Source organism: Scyliorhinus canicula, chromosome 29 (assembly GCF_902713615.1).
Source record: "Scyliorhinus canicula chromosome 29, sScyCan1.1, whole genome shotgun sequence".
Taxonomy (NCBI): Eukaryota; Metazoa; Chordata; class Chondrichthyes; order Carcharhiniformes; family Scyliorhinidae; genus Scyliorhinus; species Scyliorhinus canicula.
Window position 1 is genome coordinate 3,496,757 of NC_052174.1, and position 20,296 is coordinate 3,517,052.

The window sequence follows — 20,296 nt, forward strand, 5'->3', positions numbered from 1 at the left end:
TGGCAGATAGCGTTAAGGATAGTCAGAGGAAACAGCAGGCCATAGATAGGTTGGAGATGTGTGCAAATGGAGTTTAATCCACACAAATGTATATATGAATGTCACTATGCATTTCAAAAGATTCCCCATGGTCGGCTCATTTAGAAAGGTAGAGGGGTGGGCTACAGGGAACTTTGGCTGTATGAATATAGAGTTGACTGACCGAAAAATACAGCGAGTGGTAGTGGATGGAAAGTATTCCACCTGGAGATCGTTGACCAGTGGTGTATCGATGGGACCTGTTCTGAGACCTCTGCTCTTTGTGGTTTTTAAAATGACTTGGATGAGAAAGTGAAAAGTTCGGTTAATATGTTCGCCGATTAACCAAAGGTTGGTGGAGTTGTAGATAGTGTTGAGTGCTTTTGCAGGTTACAATAGGACATTGACATGATGCAGAGATGCATTGAGAAGTGACAGATGGAAGTCAACCTAGATAAGAATGTAGTGTAAGAGCATGAGATATCGACGCAGGAGTAGGCCAACTGGCGCATCGAGCCTGTTCCACCATTCAATGAGATAATGGCTGAACTTGTGTGGACTCAGCTCGACTTTCCCTCCCGAACACCATAACGCTTAATCCCTTTATTCTTCAAAAAACGATCTATCTTTACCTTGAAAATATTTAACGATGGAGCCTCAACTACTTTAATGGGCAGGGGATTCCATAGATTCACAACCTTTTGGGTGAATAATTTCCTCCAAAGCTCAGTACAACAGTCCAGAAATGAGAAGTGATTCATTTTGGAAGGTCGAATTTGAGTGCTGAATAAAGGGTTAAAGGAAGGATTTATGAAAGGGTGGAGGAACAGATGGATCTTGGCATCCAGGTACATAGATCCATCAAAGTGTCCACCCATGTTGAAAGAGTAGTTAAAATTAATGTCCTTCCTTTGACATTAACGTCTTTCATTAACGGGGGAATGCGTTTAAGAGCCACGATGTTTTGCTGTAGCTTTAAAAACCGCTGGTTAGACCACACTTGTAATATTGTGTCCCGTTCTGTTCGCCTCATTATAGGATGGATATGGATGCTTTTGACAGATGCAGAGGATATTTACCAGGATGCTGCCAGGACTGGAGGGTACGCCTTATGAAGAAAGATTGAGGGAGTCTGAGCTTTTCACACTGGAGCGAAGATGGAAGAGAGGTGACTTGATAGTAGTGTACAAGGTGATGAGAGGCATGGATAGAGTGGGTAGCAGAGACTTTTCCCCAGAGTGGAAATGTCTGTGACAAAGGGACATCAATTTAAGATGATTGGAGGATGGCACAGCAGAGATGTCAGAGGATAGTTCTTTAGACAGGGAGTGTTGGGTCCGTCGAATGGACTGCCAGCGGAGGTGGTGGAGAAAGAGTAATTAGCGACATTTAACCGTCTTTTGGGAAGGCACACGGACAGCAGTAAATTGAAGGTGAGTAGGTTAGGCTGATCTCATATGAGAGTTAAATGGTCGGCACAAAATCGTGGCCGACAGACCTGCCTGTGCTGTATTGTTCTATGTTCTATGTAATCTATTTGGTAGGCCTAACATAGAGGGTAAATATATCGTAAATGAAACACTGTTAGGAAAGAGAAATCCAGAGAGATGTGGGGGTACAGCATAGAACATAGAACATAGAACATAGAACAGTACAGCACAGAACAGGCCCTTCGGCCCTCAACGTTGTGCCGAGCCATGATCACCCACAGCACAGATCTTTCAAAGAGGCAACAAAAGTGGAAACGTTATTCAAAGATGTATACGGAAGACTTGCCTTTATTAGACTGGGCATTCAATGCACGAACTGGCAAGTCATGCTGCAGTTCGATAGAAGCTTGGTAAGGCAGCACTTGGCATATTGCGTACAAATCTGGTCGCCACACTACAAAAAGGAGGTAGCGTCTTTGGGGATGGTGCAGCGGAGGTTTACCAGGATTTTGCCTGGTCTGAAGGGTGTTAGCAATGCAGAGAGGCTGAATAGACTCGGATAAGTTTCGTGATCCCTGGAATGAAGAGCTTGTCGTATAAGGAACGGTTGAGGGCTCTGGGTCTGTACTCGTTGGCGTTTAGAATGATGAGGGGGGATCTTATTGAGACTTATAGGATACTGCGTGGCCTGGATACAGTGGACAAAGAGATAATGTTTCCACTTGTCGGATAAACTGGAAGCAGTGACACATCTCAGACTAAAGGGGCGACCCTTTAAAACCGAGATGAGGAGGAATTTCTTCAGCCAGAAGGGGGTGAAACTGTGGAACGCTTTGCCGCAGAAGGCTGTGGAGGCCAAATCACTGAGTGTCTTTAAAACAGAGATAGGCAGGTTCTTGATTAAGAAGAGGATCAGGGATGATGGTGATAAGGCAGGTGAATGGGGATGAGAAAAATGTCAGACAGGATTGAAGGGCACAGCAGTCTCGATTGGCCGAGTGGCTTAATTCTGCTGCAATGACTTCTGATCTTATGGACCTAAGGGCGACGGCCAGTGGCTCGATTGTCAGTGTGAACAGGAGCATAGATTACGGGTACCCCTGCCTGTTCCCCTGTGCAGCCGACAGCTGTTGGTATTGTCCGAACACTTGCCATGTGAGGGCTGGGAAAGTTTGGATATTGAAAAACAATTTCGGAAGGAAAAAAAATCAAATAATTTGAAACAAGTAAACATCGTACGAGGGACAGCAAGCTATAAATATAAATATAAATAGATAGAGTATCCCATCTATATTTTTAGACCAAAGAGATAACAGGGATTGGATTGGATTGGATTGGATTTGTTTATTGTCACGTGTACTGAGGTACAGTGAAAGGTATTTTTTCTGCAAGCAGCTCAACAGACCAAAAAGTGGATCTGTTGGGGAGAGCTTGCAGAGAGTCGCCTTGCTCCGGCGACATCTTGGATAATGTTGGTCGATACGAAGGGAATCTTGGAAAGTAAACATGGAAATTGAGGAGGTAATAGATGAATTCAACAGACAATTTACACCAAACTTCGATATAGAGGATACATGGGCAGCGCGGTTGCACATTGGTTGGCAAAGTTTTTTTCACACCTCCAGTGTTCCAGGATCGATTCACGCTTGGGTCACACTCAGTGTGGAGTCTTTACGTTCACCCTGTGTCTGCGTGGGCTTCCTCCGGGTGCTCCGGTTTCCTCCTACAGTCCAAATATGTGCAGGGTAGGTGAATAGGCCGTGATAAATCGCCCTTCGTGTCCAAAACCGTTGGGTGGGTTTAGTGAGTCGCATGGTGACAGGGTAGAGGCGTGGGTTTAAATGGGTGGCTCTTTAAAAGGGCCGTAGCAGACTCGATGGGCCGAATGTCCTCCTTATGCCCTGCAAATTCTAATTCTACGATTTCCTTTAAATAACAACCCAGAATAGCAGTAAAGCAGGAAATGGAGAGGAAAACTCGGGAAAATTAGAATTACTAGGCGAGTGGAAATGATCGAATTATTGGATTTCTGATGTGCTTCGACCAAAGAATTAGAACATAGAAAAAAGAACAATGCAGCACAGTACAGGCACTTCGGCCGACGATTCTGTGCCGACCACTTATCCTTGTCTAATATCAGTTAACCTAAATCCATTCAATTTGCTGCTGTCCATGTGTCTGTCCAAGAGTCGCTTAATTGTCCCGAATGACTCTGACTCCATAACTTCCGCTGGCATTGCATTCCACACACCCACCACTCTCTGTCCAAAGGACCGACGTCTGCCATCTCCTACACCATCCTCCAATAACCTTAAAATGACTTCCCCCCGTGGCAGCCATTTCCGCCCTTGGGAAAAGCCTCTGTCTATCCGCCCTAGTCCTTCCTCTCATCACCTTGTACAATTCTATCAAGTCACCTCTCTTCATTCTTCGCTCCAGTGAGAAAATCCCTAGCTCACCCAACCTTTCTTCATAAGTGCAGTGCAGTGGCAGTGCAGGCAGCATCCTGGTAAATCTCCTCTACACCTTTTCCAAACAATCCACGTCCTTCGTAAAATGAGGCGACCAGAACTGGACACAAAATTCCAAGTGTGGTCAAACCAGAGTTTTATAAAGCTGCAGCAAAACCTCGCGTTCTTAACCTCAATCCCCCTCTTAATCAATTTTGAAATGTGGTAGTCTTTCAAGGAAAGGTTGATTAGGGTGCAGGACAGACACGTTCCTGTGCAAATGAGAGATAGAAATGACAAGATTAGGGAATCGGATGACAGATGAAATTGTGAGACTAGCAAAGATGAAACAGGCAGCATATGTAAGGTCAAGGCGACTCAAAACTGATGAAGCTTTGGAGGAATATCGGGAACGTAGGACAAACCTCAAACGCGCAATAAAATGGGCTAAAAGGTGTCATGAAATATCTTTGGCTAAAAGGGTTAAGAAAAATTCCAAAGCCTTTTATACAAATGAAAGGAGCAAGAGGGTAACTAGGGAAAGGATTGGCCCATTCAAAGACAAGAGAGGGAATTTATGCGTGGACTCGAGGAAATGGGTGAGGTTCCTAATGAGTACTTTGCATCGGTATTCACAAAGGAGAGGGACAATACGGATGTTGAGGCTAGGGATCGATGTTTAAATACTCTAGGTCAAGTTGGCATACGGAAAGGGGAGGTTTTGGGTATTCTAAAAGACATTAAGGTGGACAAGTCCCCAGGACCGGATGGGATCTATCCCAGGTTACTGAGGGAAGCGAGGGTCGAAATAGCTGGGGTATTAACATATATCTTTGCAACATCCTTGAGCACGGGTGAGGTCCCGGATGACTGGAGAATTGCTAATGTTGTCCCTTTGTTAAAGAAGGGTAGCAGGGAAAATCCAGGGAATTACAGACCTGTGAGCTTGACAACAGTGGTAGGCAAACTGTTGGAGAAGATACTGAGGGATAGGATATGTTCACATCTTGAAGAAAATAGACTTATCAGTGATAGGCAGCATGGTTTTGTGCAGGGAAGGTCATGTCTTACAAACCTAATAGTATTCTTTGAGGAATTGACAAAGATAATTGATGAGGGAAGGGCTGTAGATGTCATATACATGGACTTTAGTAAAGCGTTTGATAAGGTTTCTCATGGCAGGTTGATGGCAAAAGTGAAGTCGTATGGGCTACAGGGTGTACTAGCTAGATGGATAAAGAACTGGCTGGGCAACAGGAGACAGAGAGTAGTGGTGAAAGGGAGTGTCTCAAAACGGAGAACGGTGACAAGTGGTGTTCCACAGGGATCCGTGCTCGGACCACTGTTGTTTGTGATCTACATAAATGACCTGGAGCAAGGTGTAGGTGATCTGATTAGCAAGTTTGCAGATGGTACTAAGATTGATGGAGTTTCAGATAGCGAGGAGGACTGTCAGAGAATACAATAAAATCTAGATCGATTGGAGCGTTGGGCAGAGAAATGGCAGATGGAGTTCAATCCAGGCAAATGCGACGTGATGCATTTTGGAAGATCAAATTCAAGAGCGGAATATATGGTCAATGGAAGTGTCCTGGGGAAAATTGATGTAAAGAGAGATCTGGGAGTTCAGGTCCATTGTACCCTGAAGGTGGCAACGCAGGTTGATAGAGTGGTCAAGAAGGCATACAGCATGCTTGCCTTCATCGGACGGGGTATTGAGTACAAGAGTAGGCAGGTCATGTTACAGATGTATAGGACTTTGGTTAGGCCACATTTGGAATACTGCGTGCAGTTCTGGTCGCCACATTACCAGAAGGATGTGGATGCTTTGCAGAGGGTGCAGAGGAGGTTCACCAGGATGTTGCCTGGTATGGAGGGTGCGAGCAATGAAGAAAGGTTGAGTAGATTAGGATTGTTTTCGTTGGAACGACGGAAGTTGAGGGGGGACCTAATTGAGGTCTACAAAATTATGAGAGGTATGGACAGGGTGGATAGCAACAAGCTTTTTCCAAGAATGGGGGTGTCAGTTACAAGGGGTCACGATTTCAAGGTGAGAGGGGGAAAGTTTAAGGGAGATGAGCGTGGAACGTTTTTTACGCAGAGGGTGGTGGGTGCCTGATACGCTTTACAAGCGGAGGTGGTACAGGCGGGCACGATAGCATCATTTAAGAGGCATCTAGACAGGTATATGAACGGGCGGCAGCAGAGGGAAGCAGACCTTGAAGAATAGGAGACAGGTTTAGATAAAGGATCTGGATCGGCGCAGGCTGGGAGGGCCGAAGGGCCTGTTCCTGTGCTGTAATTTTCTTTGTTCTTTGTTAACTAAAGCCAACATACCATACGGTTTTTTAACAAACCTATCGACCTGGGTGGCAACGTTGAGGGTTACGTGAACAAAGAACAAAGAAAAGTACAGCACATGAACAGGCCCTTCGGCCCTCCAAGCCTGCGCTGACCATGCTGCCCATCGATACTAAAATATTCTGCACTTCCAGGGTCCGTATCCCTCCATTCCCATCCTATTCATCTATTTCTCAAGATGCCCCTTAAACGACGTCACTACGGTTTCTGCTTCCATCACCTCCTCCGGCAGCGAGTTCCAGGCACCCACTAACCTCTGTGTAAAAAAAACTTGCCTCGCACATCTCCTCTAAACATTGCCCCTTGCACATTAAACCCTAGTAATTGACCCCTCTACGCAGGGAAACAGTCTCCAACTATCCACTCTGTCTTTGTCCTTCATCATTTTTGTAGACATCTATCGGGTCGCCCCTCAACCTCCGTCGTTCCAGTGAGAAAAAAACAAGATTATTCAGCCTCTCGTTATAGTTAATGCCCTCCTTACAAGGCGACATCCAGCTAAATCTCTTCTGCACTCTCTCTGAAGCCTCCACATCCTTCTGGTAGTGTGACGGCCAGAATTGAACACAATACTGACCGTGTGTGTGGCCGAACGAAGGTTCGATACAGCTGCAGAATTACTTGCCAATTGTTATACTCAGTGCCCCGGCCAAGATGGCAGGCATGCCGTGTGACGTCTTGACTACCTTCTCCACCTGTGTTGCCCCTTTTAGTGACCTGTGGGCGTGTGCACCAAGATCTCTCTGACTGTCAATGCTCTTGAGGGTTCTACCATTCACGGTATATTCCTCTCCTGCATTAGACCTTCCAAAATGCATTACCTCACGTTTGTCCACATTAAACTCCATCTGCCATCTCGCCGCCCAAATCTCGAAATGATCTAAATCATGTTGTATCCCCTGACATTCCTCATCGCTATCCGCAATTCCACCAACCTTTGTGTCGTCTGCAAACTTCCTAATCAGACCAGTGACATTTTCCTCCAAATCATTTATATATACTACGAACAGCAAAGGTCCCAGCACTGATCCCTGCGGAACACCACTAGCCACAGCCCTCCAATCTGAAAAGCACCCTTCCATTTCTACTCCTGCCTTCTATGACCTAGCCAGTTCTGTATTCATCTTTCCATTTTCCTGATTCCGTGCGACTTATCCTTTTGTACCAGTCTGCCATGAGGGACCTTGTCAAAGGCCATACGGAAATCCAAATAGACAACTTCCACTGCGCCACCTGAATCAATCATTTTGTGACCTCGACTCTATCTAGTTAGTGAGACAAGGCCTCCCCTTAACAAAACTGTGCTGCCTCTCCGTAATCCGGGACGTCACCTGAAGAGAGTGAGGAACCAAACATATCTATCAAGGCCTCGGCAATTTCCTCTCTTGCTTCCAAATGGGGGTAGACCCTATCTCGAATATTCTCTCCAGTAATGTTCCTACTACTGACGTGAGGCTCACCGGCCTGTAGTTCCCTGGATTGTCCTTGCTACCCTTCTTAAACAAAGGAACAACATTGGCTATGCTCCAGCCCTCCGGGACATCACCTGAAGACATTGAGGATCCAAACATATCTGTCAAGGTCTCAGCAATTTCCTCTCTTACCTCCGTAAGTATTCTGGAGTTGTTCCCATCCGGTCCAGGGGACTTATCCGCCTTAATATTTTTCAAGACGCACAACAACTCGTCTTTATAGGGCAGCACGGTGGCCTAGTGGTTCGCAATGCTGCCTACGACGCTGAGAACCCAGGTTCGAATCCCGGCCCTGGGTGACTGTCCGTGTGGAGTTTGCACATTCTCCCCGTGTCTGAGTGGGTTTCACCCCCACAACACAAAGATGTGCAGAATAGGTCGATTGGCCACAATAAAAAAAAATTGCCCCTTAATTGAAAAAAATATAATTGGATAATCTAAATTTATAAAAAAAAACACCTCGTCTTTTTGTATCTCAATGAGACCCAGGCTATCTACACACACTTCGCCAGACTGAACATGCACCAATCCCTTCCCTTTGGTGAATACTGATGCTCAGTATTCATTTTGTGCCTAGCCCATTTCATCTGGCTCCACACATAGATTCCCTCCCCTGTCCTTCACTGCGCCAAACCTTTCCCTGGCTATCCTCTTCCTTTTAATGTACTTGAAATTCGCCGTATTCATCCTTCTTCCGCACAGGAACATGCAAGTCCTGAATTCCTTTCAACTGACATTTGAAATCCTCCCACATATCAGATGTTGATTTACCCTCAAACATCCGCCCCCAATCTATGTTCTTTAGTAACCGCTTGATATCGTTATAATTAGCCTCCCCCAATTTAACACATTCACCCGAGAACCACTCTACCGTTCTCCACCAGCACATTAAAACTTACTGAATTGTGGTCACTGTTCCTGAAATGCTCCCTTGCTGAAACGTCTACCACCTGGCCGGGCTCATTCCCCAATACCAGGCCCAGTACAGCCCCTTCCCTAGTTGGACCATCTACATATTCTATTAACTCCTCCTGGATGCTCCTTACAAACTGTGCCCCGTCCAAGCCCCTAACACTAAGTGAGTCCCAGTCAAAATTGGGGACGTTGAATTCTTCCATCATAACAAACCTGGTGCTTTTACTCCTTTCCAAAATCTGTCTACCTATCTGTTCCTTATGTCTCCCGCTGGCGGTTGGGAGGCCTGTAGTCAACCCCGAACATTGTGACTGCACCCATCTTATTCCATACAGCCTCGCTGTCCTCTGAGGTGTCCTCTCGCAGTACAGCTGTGATATTCCCCGTAACGAGTAGCAATACCTCCGCCCCTTTTACCTCCCCCTCTATACCGACTGAAATATCTACATCCTGGAATGTTTAGCTGCCAATCCTGTTTTTACCTCAATCAGGTCACTGTGATGGCAAGACATCATAGATGCAAGTGCTAATCCAAGCCATCGGTTCATCTGCCTTACCTGTTATACACCTTGCATTAAAACATACGCACTTCAGGCCTCCAGACCCGCTGTGTTCAGCAACATCTCTCTGTCTGCTCTTCCTCAGAGCCATGGTGGCCCTATTCCCTCTTTCTGCTTCAATGTTTTAGCTTCGGAATGCGTAACTTTTTAATTTTTGTATTTAATTTCCTAATTAATTAACACACTGTCAATCAGAAGGGTGCAGTGCTTTGACTGAGATGCGACAGGTCCCGGAGGCTTCCAGCGTCCAGGATGCCTTCATCTGAAAAATGTGCACCCAGCTGGAGCTCGTCACAGACTACATGGTTCGGCTGGAGCAGCAGTTATAGAAATAGAACATAGAACTGTACAGGACAGTACAGGCCCTTCGGCCCACGATGTTGTTCCGAACTTGTCTGATAGCAAGATCAAATCAACCTACTCCCAATCATATGCCTCCATATGCTCCATATGCCTAACCAATAACCTCTTGAAAGATCCGAAAATGTCCGAGTCCACTACCATAGCTGGGAGTGCGTTCCACGCCCCAACCATTCCCTGAGTAAAGCACCTACCTCTGGCATCCCTCCTGTATCTATCACCATGAAATTTAGAATTGTATCAGCTACATCCACCCGAGGAAAATGTCGCTGAACGTCCACTCTATCTATCCCTCGCATCATTTTACACATCTCAACAAAGTCACCTCGCATCCTCCTTCGCCCCAATTGAGAAAAGCCATACCTCCCTCATCCTTTCCTCATAAGACCTACCCCCCAGTCAAGGCAGCATCCTGGTAAAACTCATTTGCACCTTTTCTAATGCTTCCACATACTTCTTATAATGAGATGACCAGAACTGCACACAAGACTCCAAATGTAGTCTAACCAATGTCTGGTACAGTTGTAGCATAACCTCACGGCTCATAAACTCAATTCCCCTGTTAAAAAATGCTAAAGCACTATAGGCTACCTTTTCGGCTCTATCCTCGTGGGTGGCAATCTTCAGAGATCTGTGGACATCAACTCAGAGATTTCTATGCTTCTCCACATTCCTCAGAACCCTGCCGTTAACCCTGTAATCCGCATTCAAATTTGTCAGACAAAAATGAATCACCTCACACTTATCCGGGTTCAACTCCATCTGCAACATTTCATCTCAGCTGTGCATCCTATCAACGTCTCTTTGCAGCCTAAAACAGCCCACCACCTCATCCACTGCTCCACCAATCTCTGTGGCATCAGAAAATTCACTAATCCAACTTCCAACTCCATTATTCAAGTCATTGACAAAATCACAAATAACAAAGGAACCAGCACTGATCCCTGTGGTGCATCGCTGGTGACTGGGTTCCAGGATGAAACTTTACATTCTGCCACCTCTGTCTGCTGTGTGATAGCCAGTTAATTATCGTTTCGGCCAAATTTCCCTCTTTGCCATGCCTCCTTACTTTCTGCATGAGCCGACCACGGGGCACCTCATCAAACGCCTTACTAAAATCTTTGTGTACGACATCAACTGCTCTACCTTCACTCTGTACTCAGTCGCCTCCTCAAAGAATACAATCAAATTTGCGAGGCAAGACTTTCCCCTCACAAATCTGTGCTGACTATCCTGGATTAAGCTGTATCTTTCCAAATTTTCAAACATCCTATCCCTCAGGACCCTTTCCTATAATTTACCTATGACCGAAGTGAGACTAACCTCCCGATAATTCCCAGGGTTATACCCATTCCCTTTCTTGATTAAGGGGACAACATTCGCCTCTCTCCAGTCTTCTGGCACTATTCCTGTCGACAGTGAGGACATAAAGATCAAAGCCAAAGGCTCTGCATTCTCATCCCTCGCCTCCGAAAGAATCCGAGGATATATCCCATCAGACCCAGGGGACCTATCTATCCCCAGGCTTCTCAAAATTTCTAACACATCTTCCTTCCGCATGTCTACCTCCTCCAACCTACCAGCCTTTATCGCACTATCAACAACAACCTGGACCCTCTCCTTTGTAAACACTGAAGACGAATATTCATTTAGGGCCTTTCCTATACCTTCAGACTCCCTGCACACGTTCGCACACGTCCTCTACCGGCCCTAACTTCACATTGGTCATTCTTTTATTCCTCACATAAGTGTAAAAAGCCTTGATCCTAACCACCAAGGACTTCTCATGCCACCCACCCCCCCCCCCCCCTCCCCCAGCTCTCCTAAGCCCTTTATTGAGCTAATTCCCAGCTATCATGTATCCACAAGTGTTCATGGCATGCTCCTGTGCGGAAGAAGGATAATACGGCAAATTTCTGGAACCTTGGATAACGAGAGGTATTGTGGGCCCCATCAAAAAGAAAAAGGCGGCGTTTCTCAGTGCTAGAAGGCTGGGAACAGACGAAACCTGTGTGGAATACAAGCAAAGTCGGAAAGAATTTAGCAAGTAGTCAGGAGGGCTACAAGTTCATTGTCATTGGCATTGCCAAAGAGGGTTAAGGAAGATCCCAAGGCATTTTACAAGTACATAAAAAGCAAGAGAGGAGGCAGGGAAAGAGTTGGCCCAATGAATTACAGGCGAGCGAATCTATGTGAGGAGCCACATGAATTGGGCGAGGTACTCAATTAATACTTTGCATCCGTATTTACCAAAGAGAAGGAATTGGTGCATGTTCAATCTGGTGAAGGGTTTGTAGATAGACTGGGTCAGATTGATATCCAAAAAAACGAGGTGTTGGGCTTCTTGAAATATATTAAGGTAGCTAAGTCTCCAGGGCACGATGGGATCTACCCCAGAATACAGAAAGAGGCAAGAGAGGGAATTCCTCACTGTCTTCAGATGATGTCCAGGAGGACTGGAGAATAGCCAATGTTTTTCCTTTGTTTCCGAATGGTAGCAAGGATAATCCTGGGAACTTCCAGGTCGTGAGCCTTACGAAAGGGAAATTACAGAAGAGAATTCTTCGAGACAGTTTTTATAATAATCTGGAAAGGAAAAATTTGATTAGCGATAGTCAACGCGCTTTTGTGAATGGTAGGTCGTGCCTCACAAACCGCATTGGCTTCTTTGAGAATGTGACCAAGCAGGTGGACGAGGGTAAAGCAGTTGATCTGTTGTATACAGTTTTCAGTAAGACGTTTGATAAGGTTCCCCATGGTAGGCTATTGCAGAAAATACGGAGGCATGGGATTCAGGGTGATTTGGCAGTTTGGATCTGAAATTGGCTAGCTGAAAGAAGACAAAGGGTGTGGTTGATGGGAAATGTTCAGCCTGGAGTTCAGTTACTAGTGTTGTACCACAAGGATATGTTTTGGGGCGACTGCTGTTTGTCATTTTTATAAATGACCTGGAGGAGGGTGTAGAAGGATGGGTGAGTAAATTTGAAGATGACACTAAAGTCGGCGGAGTTGTGGACAGTGAGGAAGGACGCTACAAATTACAGAGGGACACAGATAAGCTGCAGAGATGTGCTGAGAGGTGGCAAATGGGATTTAATGCAGAAAAGTGTGAGGTGATTCATTTTGGAAGGAACAACAGGACGACAGAGTACTGGGGTAATGGTAAGATTATTGGTAGTGTGGATGAGCTGAGAGATTTCGGTATCCATGTACATAGGTCCCTGAAAGTTGCCACCCAGGTTGATAAGGTTGTTCAGAAGGCGTACGGGATTGAGTTTCGGAGCCATGTGGCCATGTTGCATTTGGAGAAAACTCTGGTGCGGCCGCATTTGGAGTATTGCGTGCAGGTCTTGTCGCCGCATTATAGGAGGATGTTGAAGCACTGGAAAGGGTGCAGAGAAGATTTACTAGGATGTTGCCTGGTATGGATTGAAGATCTTATGAGGGAAGGCTGAGGGACTTAAGGCTGGTTTTGTTCGAGAGAAGACGATTAAGGGGTGACTTCATTGAGGCATACAAGATGATCAGAGGATTAGATAGGGCGGACAGTGAGACCCGTTTTCCTCGGATGGTGATGTTTAGCACGAGGGGACATAGCTTTAAATTGAGGGGAGATAGATATAGGACAGATGTCAGAAGGAAGTTCTTTACTCAGAGAGAAGGGCGTGGAATGTCCTGCCGGCAACAGTAGCGGTTTCGCCATCATTAAGGGCATTTCAATGATCATTGGGTAATCATATGGATCATAAGGGAATAGTGTCATTGGGCTTTAGAGGGGTTTCACTGGTCGGCGCAACATCAAGGACCGAAGGGCCAGTACTGCGCTGTAATTTTCGTTGTTCTATCTGACTCTTCTCAGACCAGCTTTGCATCTGTCAATGTCCTGTTTTAACCTCCAACAGCCATTGGCGGATTCTACAACTCCACCAACCTTCATTTCATCGGCAAACTTCCAATTCCTCAACCAAAAAAAAACCCCACAAAGATCAAAGGTCCCAGGACAAATGACTAGTCACCGACCTCCAGACAGAATTCTTTCGATTCACTACCACTAGTTGTCTTCTTTCGGTCAGTCAAATGTCCCTGCATCCCATGGTCCCTGACTGTCTGAATGAGTCTACCATGGGGAACCTTGTCGAATACTTTACAGAAATCCATATACACGCATCCATTGCCCGACCTTGATCAATATGTCCCGCCACATTCTCAAAGAATTCAATGAGGCTTGTGAAGTATTAACTGACCCTCTCAAAGCCATGGTGGCTAGCTTTAATCAAACTATGTTTTTCTAAATAATCATAAATCTTGGGCTTGATTCTCTGCCCTACTGCGCCACATTTCTGCCCCGACACGCCGGCGAGATTCTCCACTACGCTGACCGGTCAATGAGGTTTCTCATTTTGGTGCAGCCCCACGCCCTGGAAAATCCCGTTCGCCGGCAAATCGGAGAGTCCCGCCGGCGGAAAACCCACCATGTCTCTCAGAATCCTTTCCAATATTTTGCTCACCACAGAGTAAGACCAGTGGGTCTGTAATTCCTTGATATTTCCCTATTCCCTTTCTTGAACAGGGGAACAACATTCACCTCCCTCCAATCATCCGGTTCTACTCCAGTGGAGAGTGAGGACACAAAGATCATCGTCAACGGCGCAGCAATGTCCTCCCTCCCTTCTCGTCGTAGCCTTGGGTACATCCCGTCAGGCCCTGGGGACTTATCCTCCTGATAGTTTTCAACTTTCCAGCCCATCGTCCTTCTTAATATCAACCTGTTCGAAGTTATTAACCTGCTTCCTCAGTCTCCTGAATTCTGAAGCATAATATTCATTTCGGGGCTCCGCTTCTTCATCAGACTCTCTGCAAAAGTTCCCTCCACTATCCCCGATCGGCCCTACTCTCACTCTGATCAGTCTGTTGTTTCTCCCATGAGTGAAGAACGCCTTTGGGTTTTCCCTCATCCTTCCCACCGAGGTCGTTCAATGCCCCCTTCCAGATCTCCTCAGTCAATTTTTGATTTCTTTAACCCTCTACAACCGAGCCAGATCCTTACTTCCTCAACCTTATGTCAGCTGCCTTCCCCCTTTTGACTTCACGCTCAACGTCTCTTGTCACGCAAGGCTCCTTCACCGTACCATTCCTTCCTTGTCTCAGTGGGGTAAAACTATACAGCACGCACAGCAAGTGCTCCGTCAAAGAAGTTGCCAGTGAGATAGTTAATGTGTTGGCTGTAGTTCTCCAAAATTCCATCGATTCCAGGAAGGTTTCATTAGACTGTAAAATAGTGACTGTAACGCATTTATTCAACAATAGAGAGAGAGAAAATGCAAGATAAATGAGGCCAGTTAGTTAAGCGTCTGTCTTTGGGAAGCCGTTAGAAGCTATTATTACACAATCCATTGTGGTTACTTAGAAAGAGACAATGTACTTGGGCAGTACCATCATGGTTTTATGAAAGGGACATCACGTTTAACACATTTATTGGTTTCATTGTGAGAAGTAACATGTTCTGTAGATAGAGGGGATCTCATGGATATACTGAAAAAGAACAAAGAATGAAGAACAAAGAACAATACAACACAGGAACAGGCTCTTCGGCCCTCCAAGCCTTTGCCGAACTTGATATTTGCCCAAACTAAAACCGTCTACGCTTACAGACTGCGTGTCTTTCCATTCCCACCCTCTTGATATACTTGTCCAGATGCACCTTAAATGCCGCTATTGTACCTGCTCCCACCAACACCCCAGACAGCACACTACATATATTTACCACTTTCTGTGTAAAAAACGTGCTTCGCTCATCTGTTCGAAACGTTTTTCGCGAATTAACTTTATGTCCCCTAGTAAGCGACTCCATACCCTACGAAAGAGCATCTGACTATCCACTCTGTCCATGCCACTCATTATCTTGCAGACCTCAATCAGATAGCCTCTCAACCTCCGTCGCTTCAGTGAGAAAAGACTGAGTTTATCTAACCTCTCCTCATAGCTAATACCTCCATACCAGACAACATCCGAGTAAACCGATTCAAAGTCCTCTCCAAAGCATCCACGTCCTTCTGGTAGTGTGACCACCAGAATTTTGGATAATATTCCAAATGAGGCCTAAGTGAGGTCCTGTGCAGCTTCAACGTGGCGTGCCAATTATTATATTGAATGCATCGACCGATAGAGGCCAGCATGCGGTATGCATTATTGACCACCTTATCCACATGCTTGCCACTTTCAGAGATCGGTGGACATGGAAGCCCAGATCTCTCTGCCTGTCTCTACTCGCAAGAGTTCTACCATTTATTGCGTAATGCATTGGACAAAGTGCATCACCTCACTTGTGGCCGGATTACATTCCATCTGACATTTCTCTGCCCAAGACTCCAACCAATTGAAATGCTGCTGTATCCTATGACAATCATCTTCACAATCCGCAACTCCACCAGGTTTTGTGTCCTCTGCGAGCTTACGAATCAGACCAGCTACATTGTTTTTCAAATTCTGTATATTTTCCACGAACAAAGGCCCCAGAACTGATCCCTGTGAAACCCATGCCCCCTGGTGACTAACCCCTCCACCCTGGGAAAGAGTGCCTGACTATCCACACTATCCATGTCCCGCAACATCTTGCAGACCACTATCAGGTCACTCCACAACCTCCGCCTATTGAATGATAATAGTGCGAGTCTCTTCAGCCTCTGCGCATAGCTAACACACTCCAGTCCAGGGAACATCCTGGTTCCGTCCTCTGCATCCAAAGCCTCTACATTCTTCCCGTGGTGTGGAAACCAGGTTTATGCGCAATATTCCAAGTGTAGCCTTACCAAAATTCTGTGCAACTGATACGACTTGCCAGTTTTTATACTCGATGTCCCATTCTATGAAGGCAAGCATTTCAAAGAACAAAGATCAAAGAAAATTACAGCACGGGAACAGGCCCTTCAGCCCTCCCAGCCTGCGCCGATCCAGCTCCTTTATCTAAACCTGTCTCCTATTTTCAAAGGTCTACTTCCCTCTGTTCCCGCCCATTCATATACCTGTCTAGATGCTTCTTAAATGATGCTATCGTGCCCGCCTCTACCACCTCCGCTGGTAAAGCGTTCCAGGCACCCACCACCCTCTGCGTAAAAAAACTTTCCACGCACATCTCCCTTAAACTTTCTCCCTCTCACATTGAAATCGTGACCCCTTGTAACTGACACTTCCACTCTTGGGAAAAGCTTGTTGCTATCCACCCTGTCCATACTTCTCATAATTTTGTAGACCTCAATCAGGTCCCCCCTCAACCTCCGTCTTGCCAACGAAAACAATCCTAATCTACTCAACCTTTCTTCATAGCTAGCACCCTCCATACCAGGCAACATCCTGGTGAACCTCCTCTGCACCCTTTTTTTTCATATGCTTTCCTGACTACCTTGTCCATCTATTTTGCAACTTTCAAAAGTATGTGGACCTGTACGCCCAGATTTCTCTGACCTTCTGTTTTCCTAATGGTGTTGACAATTACGTTATATTTCACCTCTATGTTAGAGCTACCATAATTAATAACGTCACAGTCGTCCGGATTAAACTCCATTTGCCATTTCTTTGCGCAGCTGTATTCTCTGACAACGCTCGATACTGTCTGCCACTCCACCATCCTCAGTGTCATCCAGGAACTTACCAATCAGACCATTTTCCTCCAAATCGTTTATGTATATTACAAAAAACAGAGCCCCAGCGCACATGTCCCTGTGGGACACCGCTCGTCAGACCTTGCATTCAGAAAAATACTTCTACTGCTGCCTTTTGCCTTCTGTGACCGAACCACCTCTTGATCCATCTTACCAGCTCACCGCTGATCACCTGTGAAATGACTATTGTACCAGTCGTCTTCCATGAGGCACCTTGTCAAAGGCTTTACTGAAGTCTATGTCAACAGCATCCACCATTCTCCCTTCACCAAGATATTTATTATTTCCTCAAAAAATCTGATTATGTTAGTGAGGCACGGATTCCTCTTCACAAATCCATGGTCCTCTATCGCTAACGAGCTTATTTACTTACAAATGGATATAATTCCTGACCTTGAAAAGTTCCCCCATTAATTTACCTACTACCGACGTGAGGCTCACCGGCCATTTGTTCCAAGATTATCGCTGCTACCTTTCCGAAACATTAGATATTCTCCTGTCCTCTGGGCCCTCACATGTAGCAAATGAGAATACAAAGACGTCAGTCAGGGCCCTAGCAGGTTGCTCGCTTGGTTCACTCAGCATTCTGGGGGAAACCTCCTCCGGCCCAGGAAACTTATCAACCTTATTATCTTTTTAAATACCCCATACCTCCTCCTTTTCGATGTCACGATCACCCATATTGTTTACACACCCGACCCACGAATCACCCTCTACGAAGTCATTTATTTGGTGAACACTGATGCAAAGTACGCATTTAGTACCTCGCCTATTTCTACTGGCTCGGCACATATACTTCCCCCACTGTCCTCAAGTGGTCCAACCCTTTCCCTGGCCACCCTATAGCATTTTTGTATATCTGAATAAAAAGCTTTGGGATTCATTTAAATCATATTTGTCAAGGAATTTTCATGGCTCCCTGCTAGTCCTCCTAATTTTCCGTTAAGTAACTTCCTACTTCCTTTAGACTCCTCAAGTGTTTTGTTATGAGTCAGGGTTTAGAGAACCGCAAAGTGTAGCATGGATTTTAATATATTGTGGTATGGGGAGCACACGGCCCACTCTACAGGTGTGGTACAGCGGAATGGAGAAATCATTTTTAAAATCAAAACAATGATTACTCTATGAACTCAAGTTAACATTTTTACAACATACAGTGAACATATTAGCAACCATTAATTCAAATACAACCCCCAAAGTAGACAACACTAAGTAATCCTTTAAGCGTTCATTTTAACATCCATAAGATTTAAAACACCTTTTACATGAAGCACATCAGGTTTACATTCTCTGCTGAGAACATTTAGAATTCGGAATTCACCAAATGTTCAAGAGATGGTCTTTTCATGGCAGAGAGATCAACAGTACACCAGCGCTGTCTGGCTTCAGAGCCAACACTGAAAACGAGACTAGAATACAACCTGCAGCAAACAGCCTCAAACAAAAGTAAAAAGCTGACAGACAGCCCTGCTCCATCCACACTTTGACATCACTGCAGTAATATACCCCCATTTATTAAAGGTACTCTCACTACAGATTTTTGCATGCACATCCATTGATAAACACCCATTTCCTAAAGGTACTCTCACATGACAGTTTCGACTGTTCCTACCCTTCTAGACCGTAAAAAGTATTATTTTTCTTTTTGACGCGGTTCACAATACCCCTCGTTATACAAAGCGCCCTAAACTTCCCATACTTATCCTTCGTTTTCCCAGTGACTTTACAGACTCCTAATCAACTGTGTTTTGAGTGACTTGCACATTTCCGATGTTTATTTACCATCCAACAACCGTACCGATATCAAAGTCTGAAATTCCTATCTAATATTATCGTAATTTACCTTTCCCCAGTTTAACGCCAGGGTGACCTTCATCCCTGTCCAAAAGTACCATAAAATGTACGGAATTGTGGTAACTACTCACAAAATGTTCCCTTACTGAAACCACAGCCACCTGGCCAGGTCATTCCCGATTACCAGATCAAGTACTGCCCCTTCCCTAATTGCACTCTCTCAATATTGCATGAAGACTCGTTCCTGGGTGCACCTTAAAAATCCTTCACAATCCAAGCCCTTGAATTGAGTGTGTCTCAGTCAATCTCGGGGAAATTAAAATCTCGTACCATAACAACGCTGCTACTTTTGCAACTCTCCAAAATCTCTTCACATATCTGCTCATCTATGTCCTGCTGACCATTAGGGGACTTGTAATAAACCCCTAACATTATGATTGCTCCCTTCCAGTCCCTTCCCAGAATACCTCGTTGTATGAGCCATACCGAATTGTCCTCTGGTATTACGGCTATAGTAGCCTACTCAACCAGTAATGCTCTACCACCACCACTTTTAAACCACCCCTCTATCTTTGCTGAAGCATCTATATCCTCTAACGTTCAGCTGCCAATCCTGCACTTCCTTCAACCACGAAGCCATAATGTGGAGATGCCGGAGTTGCATGGTGTAGGTGAGGAATTGAACAAACGAATGTGATATAAAATAGTATTATTACTTAGAATAATGTAGATGATAGAGCCAGTCTGATGGTAGTGAGCTCACAGACAAAGAACAAAGAGATTGAGCAAAGCATGGCTAGGAGGGGGGAAGGGAGCCTCGTGCAGAGGGTGGTGAAAATGATGATGGGTAACAAGAGGACCAGAGTTGAGGAAAGCGAAGTGAGCCAATCAGGACATATGGCCAGGTCAGGAGGTGTATCGGATGAACTATGGGAATCTTGTAAGTGAAACATGATGCCATTTGAATGATATGTGCAGAAATCTCTTTGTCTCTGACTTCATTCGTTTCCGGGGGCTTCAGGAGCCTGCATGTGTTCTGAATCTCTATAGAGCGGGTCAGCCTTGCAAATTGTTTAAAAATAAATAATACGTTAGCTACAAATCCCTCTCGAGTTTTATTGAGCCCAGACCGATGCGTACAGAAATTAATTTGTCATAGGCACAGGAAGAAGTCTGACAACAGCAGGTTAAAGATCAACAGGTTTGTTTAGAATCACGAGCTTTCCGAACGTAGCTCCCTCATTAGTTGAGTGAAGTGGTAAGTTGCACAAAAATAAC

At 45.3% G+C, this 20,296-nt stretch overlaps 1 protein-coding gene across 1 annotated transcript in view; it reads right to left on the reverse strand.

Annotated features, from left to right (window-relative positions):
* The window catches only part of LOC119958453, a 55,641-nt gene that overhangs the window by 34,509 nt on the left and 836 nt on the right, over positions 1-20,296 (reverse strand). The gene's annotated exons all lie outside the window — the stretch shown is intronic.